The sequence below is a fragment of the Hippopotamus amphibius genome, chromosome 6 (assembly GCF_030028045.1).
Source record: "Hippopotamus amphibius kiboko isolate mHipAmp2 chromosome 6, mHipAmp2.hap2, whole genome shotgun sequence".
Classification (NCBI taxonomy): domain Eukaryota; kingdom Metazoa; phylum Chordata; class Mammalia; order Artiodactyla; family Hippopotamidae; genus Hippopotamus; species Hippopotamus amphibius.
Genome location: NC_080191.1, coordinates 70,098,405 through 70,110,664, shown reverse-complemented (window position 1 = coordinate 70,110,664; position 12,260 = coordinate 70,098,405). Strand labels below are relative to the sequence as shown.

The 12,260-nt window shown below is 42.9% G+C and overlaps 1 non-coding gene across 1 annotated transcript; it reads right to left on the bottom strand.

Moving 5' to 3' along the window:
- Window positions 1-3,150: 3,150 nt before the first annotated feature.
- On the bottom strand, window positions 3,151-3,223 carry TRNAR-CCU (transfer RNA arginine (anticodon CCU)). The gene has a single exon. It is a non-coding gene; the product is annotated as a tRNA-Arg (tRNA).
- Window positions 3,224-12,260: the final 9,037 nt, after the last annotated feature.

The following is a 12,260-nucleotide window of genomic DNA, read 5'->3' as shown; positions in this document are numbered from 1 at the left end:
CTGAAGTCATTCTGTTTCTTTGGACAGAGGGAGAGGGGTTCTGAGTGACAACGTGCTTCATGCACACTGTGCTTGCTTTCTTCTTTGAACAAGAACGGAGAGCTTTTAAAATAATCTCAATGCATTCCCCCAACGAAGCTATGTCAATACACTTAAGTACCTGGGCTTAAAAATTTCCCTGCTCCAGGGATTTCCCTGCTGGTCCAATGGTTAAGACTCTGTGCCCCACAAGCTCTATCCCTGGTTGGGGAACTAAGATCCCAGCAAGCTGGGTGGTGCAGCCAAAAAAAAAAAAAAAAAAAAAATTCTTTAACCAAGTAGCTCTCTTATTCACTTAGTAAACTGGAGTGTTACCTGTTCTTTCCTTCCATCCCTGCCCCCCAGGATACAGGGATAGGCCAATAGGTTGAGTGTGTGTTCTAATTGTAAACAGTCACGTGAATAAATGCTAGTTGTCTTAGCATCCCAGGGAAGAATGTTTTGTACAGAACCACCTCCAAGACCCTGCAGTTGCCCCAACTCCACACTCCTGCCCACACACAGCTGTGACTCAGCCCCCGACCTGAATGTTAGAAACGTCAGCTACTGGGTACACAATCCGAATCCTTTCTTAGGACCTAATTTGATCTCTAGTGATAGTCTGGCTTTTACACAGAGAACACTAAAAAAATCAATTTGATAGTCAGTGTTTCCACACAGATGAGAGGTCTGTCTTCATTGGCTACTGAATAAGAATTGCTTCAGAATCTTGGGTTTAGTGCAGGATACTATTTAAACACATGCTCTTAAACAGAGCATTTGTGAATAATCATTTTAGTGATAAATGCACTTGCTCAGCTGCCCTTATGACTTTTAATTTGGCATGTATTTCATATAGATTTTTCCATTAGAACATAACTCCAAGTGGTACCAAACCACGCTGGCTATATTTTAACAATGACAGCAGTAGCTGTGAAGGCCAGGATTTCAATTAGCAGAAGTTTTTACACTCACAGGAAGGTGATTCTGAATTTAGTTTCACATATTGGATAAGTGTGTCACATGAAAACATGAAGTGATGCTTCAGCAGGAAGCCAGGCCCGTGGCACACAGACCGGAAATTAGTGCAGAGAGGTTTAAGCCCAGTTGTTTGATTGTGCTGCAATCTGCTGGCTGGCCTACCATGCCCTCCCCTGCCTAGAATCACAATATTGCAACAAGAATCTGGTTAACACTTGTTCCTTATCTCAGTGAGTTGCCATTGAAGTTAGTTTTTTTAAATTGCAAAGCTCTTTGAGCTCTCAAAGTGGGAATTAGCTTTTATTCTCTATTCTAAAATAGGCTATTCTTGGCCCAGGCCCTAGGGCATAGCCAATCTTCCACACCCCATGACATGTGGGATCTTAGTTCCTGGACTAGGGATCTAACCCCTGCCCCATGCATTGGAAGCACAGAGTCTTAACCACTGGACCACCAGGGAAGTCCCAGGGCATAGTTCAGAGTCCCCCTTACACACAGCTGTTAGGTTACCCTGATTCCTCTGTAGAAAGTACAGCCTTGGCCAGGGGTACTGGCACCTCAGGAGACAGCCAGTCTTATAAACTAGCTATCTGAAGAACTGAAACTATTTCTTAAGGCAAAAGAAGAGCTCTGCAAATATTTTTTATTAGGAAAAAATATGCCTAAGAATTGTGCCTTGTTTTATATCTGAGTCTTGGTATCATGACTCTTGCCTACGAATCAACTTGTGTTAATTTTTAAAAAAACATTTCAGTGACTATGTATTGCCAGCCTCTGCTAATCAATGCATGTTTTAATCGAAGAGAAAATATGGATTTGGTGTGTGTTCTGAACGTCAGCAGGGAATCAAACTTTGTTCTGAGCATTGAGTAAAGATTTTAGTGACCAAGCAGGGAGTGGGCTGGCCTTCATAAATACAACCTTCATTGCAGTAACTTTTACTTTGGTCTAACTCCACCCAGAAGATGTTTACAATCAGCAGTGCAATTTGTAGGCTTGAGCCAGTGGTGAACATTTTGGCTGGATAATATAGCAATGCCATCTTTGTCGCTATAGAGGTGGTGACATTCTGTAGATGACTTTGCAATTGATTTTATGGTGAACATGCAGGCCAGTCATCACAAAATATCAATAATATGGTAAGTGATACAAAACAGTAATTTGCATTCACCAGTGTATACTGATACACTCTAGGTTGTCAATGATGGCTTGACTTTTCAGAAAGCAGCCTCTTGATGTCAAGTCCCTCACTAAGACATGTGTGAGGGGATTCGGTGTTTCAGCAGCACTTAATATGGGTGAAAAACATGGCAGAACACCAGGAAGGTTAAAGCTCTTAGCTGCAGCGTGAGGACTGCAGGTGGTTTCCTTGCCTTAAGTAAGGCCAGAAGCACTGATGATATGGCTTAAGAAGAAGACTGACACCTTTAGTGATGTGTGATGGAGGGATCTAGGACTTCCTACGAAAAACCACTTTCTTCCCCAGTGGCTTTATGTCACATCCCTTAAAATGTCAAGTGGAAGCTTCCAGCCACATTAACTGAGCACTGTAATCTCAACGCATGGTGGTAACAGCAGTTTTGGCAAAAGGCCTTGATAGAAAACCCTGGAAACTCAAGAGACCCAGCAGCCAGAGGGTTTAGACTCTCTAAGGAAGTATTCAGAGGAGCTCTTGCCTTGAGCAGAGAAGAGCCAAAGACTTCGCCCAGTTCTCACTGAGCCATCGTGATAACTGGTACCCTGCCAGTCGACTCACCTTAGGAAAGGGGTGTAGAAGCCTGCACTTAGTCACACGCTCTTTCTAAGCCACATGGAGTTGCGGGGGAGGGGGGGGTGGGGAGGACACTCAGATAAGACAAAGCTCGCCAACCCTATCTTGTACTTATAGACATTTATGAGCACTGCCGCAAATTGTGCAGAATCCTAGGCATCTTTCCTGGACCCCTTGTGATAGCAGCCCATCCCTCAGCTAACTCACCCCAGGTGACGTGAAGAGCTAGGGCGAGCAGTAGATGTGGTGTTCTCTTTTCTTAAAATTTATGTATTGAGTTTTTTAATATTTATTTGGTTGCACCGGGTCTTTGTTGTGGCAGGCGGGCTCCTTAGTTGTGGCATGAGAACTCTTTGTTGTGGTATACACATGGGATCTAGTTCCCTGACCAGGAATTGAACCTGGGCCCCCTGCATTAGGAGTGCAGAGTCCTAACCACGGCGCCATCAGGGAAGTCCCAATGTGGTGTTCACCTGACTGTGGGTTGTCGTGTCAGGGATGTGAGCAAGCCCCTATTTACCAACAGCAAACATACTTCACACCCACCTCCTCCTGAGTTCTGCTCAAACTTGTTTTCAATTTCTTGAAACAGACATGGGATCTACAACTGAGATAAGGATATTAATAGTCACGTATAGACGTTCCTTTTAAATTGCATCAAGATATACTGGAAGGTTTCAAAATTTACTGTAATATTTGAACATAGAACAGGACACTCTATCAGACAGTAAACTTTCCCATTGGATCTTGCATCTCATGTGTGTGCGTGTGTGTATGTATGTGTGTGAGAAATGTCTTCTGTGAGGGCTTTCGCTATGCAGGGCTCATCAGCTTCTTTACACTCCAGCACGGGGAGCAGGGCGAGCCTGTGGTTCCCTTGGATCCAGCAAGGCTGTGATTCTGTGGGAATGTTTATAACATCACGTTTTCTGTCTCTCTTCTCCTAAAGGGCGACGAAGGGAGTCGGGTGATGCCCCTGGGGCTTCTGCATGAGGCAGTCCTTGCCGCTGCCTGTGAGCTGTTGGCAGGGACCAGCCACCAGCCCTTCCCCGTCCTGGGAAGCACATCCCTCTCACCTCCATGCATTCCTTATTCTGTTCTGAAATTTTTTTTTTCTTGAGAGAGAGGGCTCTGTGTGTGTGTGTGTGTGTGTGTATGTGTATAGAGAGAGAGGGAGGTAGAAGAACTGGTGACTTATATGCTTCAAATTCCCTTCCATTTTACAGAGGGGTCGCGTGCTATTTCCAAGACGGAGACATTCTATGAGAAACAGATTTCAATAGAGAGTCTGAAAGGACAGGAATGGTTTAAATTTAGCACTGGGGAGGGAATGCTGCCTCTAGGTAACGCACATGGAAAACGGTTCCAAATGTTTTCTCTGATGCCAGCTGTGCAGCCTTCTGGATAAATCATTTCACATCACCCTCTCCAGAGCATTGAGTGCAGATGTATCCCCCGGCCACAAAGATCCTGGACTGAAACCCAGCCACCCCTGCGGTGCCACCACGCCAGAAGCTGCTGCTCCCTGCCCCCACCTGGCACACGTCCAGCCCCAGCCCCTCCCCCATCAGCTCAGTGACCAGGGACGGGCTCTGTGTGATGTAGACCAATGAACTCTGCCCACCAGGACTGTGGCTCCCTGGGTACGCCAGCATCCCCTCCTCTTTATTTTCCTTGGGACCCGGTGAATCATCTATTGTACCATCTTACATGGTGTGAGTCATTTCAGGCTATTTTCTGCCCAGACTCAGCCCAGCGGCTCATTTCTGGAGAGGGCCCTTCCTCCTCTGTTAAATGTCATGAATCACAACACCGCACTTCATAGGAACTCCACGCTCGCCTCACTGGAGGTGAGCGCAGTCAAACACAAGAACACAGCAAAGAAACGGCCTGCATGCGGGTGAAGCTGCCCCGGCCTCTCTGAGGCTCATTTTAAGACCATAATCTGCATATTCCTTGATGGTGATGACAACGTTGGACTTTGTCATTTTGCTCCCTTTGCTTTTATCAGGAGGCACGTGTGAATCAAATGCAGGCTGTGAAGTCAACATGTGCTTCAAGAACCTTTCAAAACAAATGTGGCTTGGTGGTCACTCCCGTTTCCTAATGGCCCCCTTCTGCTCCCTTCTTATGGTTTTATTTTCTTCATGTGACATTTTGGAGCAAAGAATCTTTTATTTTTAAAATTTTGTAATTAAAAAAATTTTTATTGGGATATAGTTGTTTTACAATGTTGTGTTAGTTTCAGGTGTATGGCAAAGTGAATCAGTTAAAAATTTTTTTAAAAATTTTTAAAAATTTCTCCTTGCATGCCCTTTCTAATGTCTGACAAGTTTTTCCAGTTGGAATTTAACTAGAAAAAACTCTTATTTTTCTGATTAACTTATGGAATCAGAAAAATAAGAGTTTGTCCAGTATACCTACACTGATATTCCCATTCTCTGGAGATTTGAGAACCTTTTGGTGTCTCTCAATATATTTTTTTAAATTTTAATTTAATTTAATTTTATTTATTTTGGTTGTGTTGGGTCTTTGTTGCTGCGCGCGGGCTTTCTTTAGTTGTGGCGAGCAGGGGCTACTCTTAGTTGCGGTGAGCAGGGGCTACTCTTAGTTGCGGTGTGCAGGCTTCTCTTGTTGTGAAGCACAGGCTCTAGGCGTGTGGGCTTCAGTAGTTGCAGCTCATGGGCTTCAGTAATTGCGGCTCATGGACTCAGTAGTTGTGGCACACGGGCTTAGTTGCTCCTCAACATGTGGGATCTTCCCAGACCAGGGATCAAACCCGTGTCCCCTGCACTGGCAGGTGGATTCTTAACCACTGCGCCACCAGGGAAGCCCCTGACGTCTCTCTTAACATTAAAGAAGCTCGTAATAATTCCCGCTTCTACTGAAGCACAAGAATATGCAGAAAGGTCTGGTGTCTGGTTCAGGTGCTCTGGGCAGTCTTGGCCGCCCTCAGATGTTGGCTGTGACTCTTCCCGGCTGGGGCTGCCTGCGGCCCTGGGGGCACATGTGTAATCTTCTAGGCAGAACAAAGGCAATATTTTCCCAATTGTTGAATTTCACTGCTTTCATTTTTCAGGGCAGAATTTTAGGTTTATACAAGGGTAAGACTCCGCTTTTCCTGGATTAGGACATGGATTGTAAAATATTTCGCTGGGTCAGGACATGACATGCCTCAATCTGAGATGAGCTCAGGCTGTTGTTCCAGGCCCAAATGCCTTGAAAGTTTAGGTTCGGAAGGACACGTGACAGGAAACAGTGGCATCTGTGCTGGACAGTCACCTGGGGAGCAAGAGATCCTAGGTGACCTGAGCAGCGTTTCTGATGATTAGAGAGTGTGGCTTTTAGTCCAGTGGCCCCAACCAGCATCACTGCGTGGCCACTCTCGCAGCGGCAGCCAGAGAACGTGAGGCATGGCACGCTTTTGCTGTGTGTTTTAAATTAGCTTAGTCAAGCTATGAATATTTGGGGTAATTTCTAAAAAACGAAATGTTTATGTTGAAGCCAGAAGACTAGGTTGTGCAATGCAAATTAACTTCTTATGGAGGTGGGGTCTGGAAAGCAGGATGGAACTGTGTTTCTCACCCCAGCTGGTCCACTAGGGTGATGGATCAGAGGTTAAATTTCCTCTGAGGATTCCTGAGTTACCTCAGAAATTCAAATGCCTGCCCATGGATTCCAGTAACCTCTGTGGAATGCCGACACCAGCCCCATGCAAGCATCCCCATCTCCTGGTGCACAGCTCCTCCTGTGAGCTGCTTCTGAACTGACTGGTTTTACCCCACCTTCCCCTATTAGAATAATCTGTCTTTCTTTCTGCTGTGCCCCGTGTCTCTGTTTCCCTTGTCAATACTAACAAAGACCCTCTTTCCCAAGAACCTTCCCTATGGGCGATCTTTCTCTTCCTGAGTTTCCCTTTTTCAGTTTTTTAATGAGTTCACTTTAACTGCATATTTTTGAAAGACACAAAGCAAATATGCAGCTGTTCAAGTTCGTGCTACTCTGATAAACGCAAAATCGGAAATGAGATGTCACTTCAGACTCAAAAGATAAGCAAAATGTTATAATCAGAAAGCCTTGAGTGATGGCAGAGCGAGGCATTCCAGTACCTCCAGGGAGGAACGCGAATTGCAACATCAGGACTTGGTAAAGTCGAAGAACTGTGCTCAGGCTGTGACTCATCCACTTCACTTCTATAAGCTTTGAGAAATTCTTGTAGCATGTGTATAAGGAGATTTTATACATATATATACACACACATATATAATTTTACACACACACACAAATACATAAAACAGCTAATTGCAGCAGTGTGTATGAAAAAGGTTGGAAACAACATAAATGTCCATTCGTCTATATAGAACAATATAGAAACTAAAATAAGTGAACTAGAGCGTCACATGTCAATCAGGATAAATCTCAAAAACGTTAAGCTGGAAAAGCAGTGAGTGTTATACTGGACATATTTAACTTGTATGTACTAATATTTAAATAAAGCTTAAATGTGCCAAAAAAAAAAAAAAAAGTCTAGTACCCTCTTCTTTTCCCATCCCACACCCTTGCCCCGTCACCACTGGACAGTGTTAGGTATGTGGGATCTCTCCGGGACAATGGAGAAAGAAGGATGCTCCGTAGCTCTGGGCAGGGGGGCATATTTTCCCACCATGTTGTGGTGGGGGTTGTGGGTTTCTGCCTGCATATTTATGAGCTTCTCCAGGTGGGCTCTCCTCCTCTCTTTCCTTCTCTCCATCCTCACCTCCCCTCAGCCTGAATTCTTCCCCTGAATCCCTTTTCAGCCCCCAACAAGGAGACCATAGTGCACAAATCCTATGGCATTTTCAAAAAAAATTTTTTATTGGCGTATAGTTGCTTTACAATGTTGTGTTAGTTTCTGTTGTACAGCAAAGTGAATCAGCTATATGTACACATATATCCCCTCTTTTTTGGATTTCCTTCCCGTTTAGGTCACGGCAGAGCACTGAGTAGAGTTCCCTGTGCTGTACAACATGTTCTCATTAGTTATGTATTTCATACATAGTATCATTAGTGTAAATATGTCAATCCCAATCTCCCAATTCATCCCACCCCCCCTTAACCCCTTGGTATCCATACATTTCCTATGGTATTTCTATTTGCCATGGGAGCGTACCCATCTGGGGACAGTTCTGTCAGTCAGAAGAAAAGATGGAGTATCTCCTTTCATCTCAGGGGAATTCAGGGTAGAGAAAAGATGAAGGGTCAGAGTCATGTTTTTTTCATATTCCCTACTGGATTATAATAAAAGTTTGTTAAGATTTTGTTTCTTTCAAAGTGCCTATAATTTTTAAAAATTAATTAATTAATTAATTGGCTGTATTGGGTATTCGTTGCTGCCTGTGGGCTTTCTCTAGTTGTGGCGAAAGGGGGTTACTTTACATTGTTGTGTGTGGGCTTCTCAGTGCGGTGGCTTCTCTTGTTGTGGAGCACAGGCTCTACGCACTCGGGCTTTAGTAGTTGCAGCACATGGGCTCAGTAGTTGTGCACGGGCTTAGTTGCTCCACAGCATGTGCGATCTTCCCGGGCCAAGGCTCGAACCCGTGTCCCCTGCATTGGCAGGCAGATTCTCAACCACTACACCATCAGGGAAGTCCCAAAAAGTGCCTATAATTTTTAAAACTCTCTTGATAAAACTTAACACACATTTCATCTATTTAATTTTAATTTCAACTCTGATGGCAATGGAGACTATTTCTTAGGTGACCCTAGCTCAGGTTAAAGTAAGCCAAAATGGTAACTAGTGAGGGTATTAAGTTTTCACTAAGTAGATTAACAATCAATAGTTTTAAAATAACCTGACTATAAATTACTTTATTTCTGAGCAATCCAACACCTTTTGAAGGATTCCTGAAGACATTTTAAAGAAATGCTCACGCTTCAACTCTTGTTCTTTGTTTATTCCATCAATACACACATATTTCCATTCTTTCTAAATTCTAAATAATTTGAAGGCTTATTTAATAAAAGCTGAATTTAATAACTATGATTTTTGATGTATGCTTTTTGAGAAAGTTATATAGAAGGTCAATTCATCACTTTATAGGCCATTACCTTGTTGAGTCATTGTTAATGTTTACACACAAAAAGATTCTGATTTTTAGTTAAAAAACAAATTTGGGGGATACAAAGAAAGAGAGAAAAGTCTGTACGATAGAAACACAAACTCACCCAAACCTCGTCATTCGTGAACTTTTTCAGTAACATCATTTACTATGGATAGCAACAGAAATAGGTAAATTTAAGCTCCGGACCCACATCCAATGACCATCTGGGCCAATCTTATCCTTGTGTCTCAAGCAAAACATAACCAAATAGAAGTAGTCATATTTTTTTCCAAACCTGCTCTCCAAGCATTAAAAAAATCAAAGCACAATAGCAGAGAATAAGCAGTCCCTTCAGGATGGAGGTTCAGAAATGTGGAATAGGAAAATTTTGAAAAGAAAAAAAGAAAAAAAAAAGAAAAAGAAAAATTTCATGCTGGAAGTTTGCAGGGGTTTATAAAAGATTGAGAGATACATCCTAATATAATTGGCCTAATATCAACTTAGATGAGAAGAACTGGATGAATTAGCTTCTGGAAGTCTTTTGCATATCTGATTTTATCTCAAAATGTATGTTTTTACATATTTCCCACTGTACATATAATGTCCTATTATCAATAGATCATGAAGTTTATTTTTTACATAGCAGACACATTTTTACCAATCTTAGCATATTGTTGGCAAAAAGTTGATGGCTGGCTGGTGGGGAGATGAGTAGTTATGTGATCTTTACAATACTGACATTCTTGATCTGGGATTCATTATAGCAATGCTCTGCTAAACCAGCCTCTGTTCTCTTTAGAACAGCACCAATTATTATTGTAGAGAGTCAGTATCATTATACTTGTTTATTTTGTTATTCAGCAAGCTTTCATTTAATACTTATTGTGTGTCAGGTACTATTCTGGGCATAGGGGGTACAGGGATGAAATTGTTCTTGTCCTTAAAAAGTTTACAAACCAAGAATTATAATACAATGAGAAATTTGTTTCATAACGACATATACAAAGGGCAGTCAAAACACAGGAGAAGCCCCTATTTTCTCTTAGAGAAGACTTCACAGTGGCAAAGATACTTACTGAGAGTTCTCTGGGTATATACGTGAGGAAAGTACATTTGAAAGAGAGGGCAGAATGTGCAAAGGAATGGAAGCATGAGAGAGTATGATGTGTTCTGTACAAATAGTTCACTATGGTGAGAGAGTAAGAGTGGAGTAAGGAGGGAAGGAAGAGGAGATAGAAGATGAGACTGGACAGATGATGAAGGTCCACACATAAATCAAAGGAGGCCCAAATTTACTTTTTGGGCAATTTAGAGCCACTGAAGAATTTTGAGCCAACATGTTGAATAGAACGAGCTCTCTAGAAAAGTTCATAGGACAGATTAAAGGTGTGTGGGAAAATCTAGAGGCACAGAGGATACTCAGGCTGCTGCAATGGTCCAGAAAGAGGTGATGAGTTCCTGAATATTGATCCAGCACCTGAGTAAGGACTTGGGAGATATTTAGGAGGGAGACTCACAACACCAGGCTTTCACTGGAGTAAGGGTAGAGGAAATGGAAGGGTGTAATATGACTCTCAAACAATCTTGTCTCGATACCTGATGGCAGCATGGACACTGGCAAAGCAGTGGCGGTAGCTTTGGAGATGCTTGGGAGACCTTAATATGTAAATGTATAAGATAGTTGGATATGTAGGTCTGGAATTTAAAAAAAAAAAAGGTCTCGACTGAAGATAAATTATTGGGGGTTATTTGCATTTTCATGGAGGGCTAATGGTTAAATATTGACCAGCATCCAATGCATGTGATCCACTCCTGGTTGTGGACCCTGGGTACAGTATACCTGGGTTGCTCCTGGGGAGGATTCTCCCTTTTGATGAAAGAGATATGATAAATGGAATATTGCCTGCCATGTCAGTTAACCAAGGATATCACAGTCATCAGTGCTTGCGGCCCTGCAAGGTGAGCTGATGAGCCCTGAGGGGAACTCAGGAAGGAAAGAATACCTGCCACCTAGCGGCCATCAGACTGCAGCCACTCCCTACAGTGAGCCCCGAGGAAAATCGGGATGTGAAAACACAGGATACTGGCCCCAGATAGCTGAGGTACGTATCAAAGCCATGATTTCAGTGAGACCAGACTCTGGCATCTTCCCACACATAGAAAAGCACTGAATTCCTTGAGATATCTGCTTCTCTTTAATTAACAGTAATCTTTCGATGTTCAGACTACCTGCCCTTTGTTGCAAAACTTCTATATATCCTAGCTCCCTACCTCGCCTCCTTGGAGCAGTTCTCTCAGGGTTACTTTAGAAGCTGCCTCCCTGCCTTAACATCCTAAAACTTCCCACCGAATAAAACATAACTCTCAACTTTCAGGTTGTGAATATCTTTTAAGTCAACAGATATGTGAAGAGATGTCACTACTAACCTTTCTGCCTTTTTTAAGTGAGGAGGTGACACCTAAAGATGAAGGCCAACATGATGAGGACTGGAGTGTAGAAAGAGGAAGAGGAGTTATGTCCTTGATGACATCAGTTACTGAACCAACCCTGAAACTCCAGACTTCTTGTTATGTGAAGGTTTGCATTTCCTTGCTGTTTAAACTCCATTCATTTTAATATTTTGGTACATACAGAAGAAATCATCCAAACTAAAAAGCCTCTTTCTGTGAGATAAGGTAGAAACAATTATTTTGTGGGTAAGAGGGCAGTAGACTTGAGGGAGCTTTGTTTTTTCTCTTGTGGTTTAAGAAGCTAGATGATGAGAGAAGGGATGACATTGAGGACTGATGACAATTACAAAGGGGAAGGAAGAGGATCTGTCTTGAGACGCGAATAAGACTGTTGAAGAGTACGTTGGGCACAGTCAAGGCCAAAGAGCATGTCAGACAATGGCGCTACTTTGCCTGGTTGTATAATCTTTTCTATGTTGTCTTGGCTGGATAGGAAGGAGGTGCAGGTAGCGGGACAGATACACTGTGGATCAGGGAAGAGTCAGGGCCTGGAGAACATAAGGAGGAGTGACTGAAGTAGGAGGGAGGAGACTAGGAGGATCAGAAGTTGTGGCCAAAGAAAAGGCTATTGGGACCTAAGAGTTCAGCAGTGAGAGCAGATACAGGCTGACCATGTGTAGCATGTGAAAAAGGCCTGTGTCTGAGCATAGAGAACAGAAGTGGTAAGAGATGATGATGTAGAGGTGAGCCTGAGCCAGATGTGGTGGGGCCTTTATAGAAAGAGTTGAGCTTTTTATCTAAATAGGTTGAGAAGCCACTGAAGGGATTTAACAATGGCAATGACATTGAAAAGACTTTGAAAGGCACTGATCTGATATTTTGGAAGCCACTTCTGGAGGCTGTGTAGAGAATAGATTATGGGAGGGCAAGAAAGAAACTGGGACAACGGTTGGTGATTG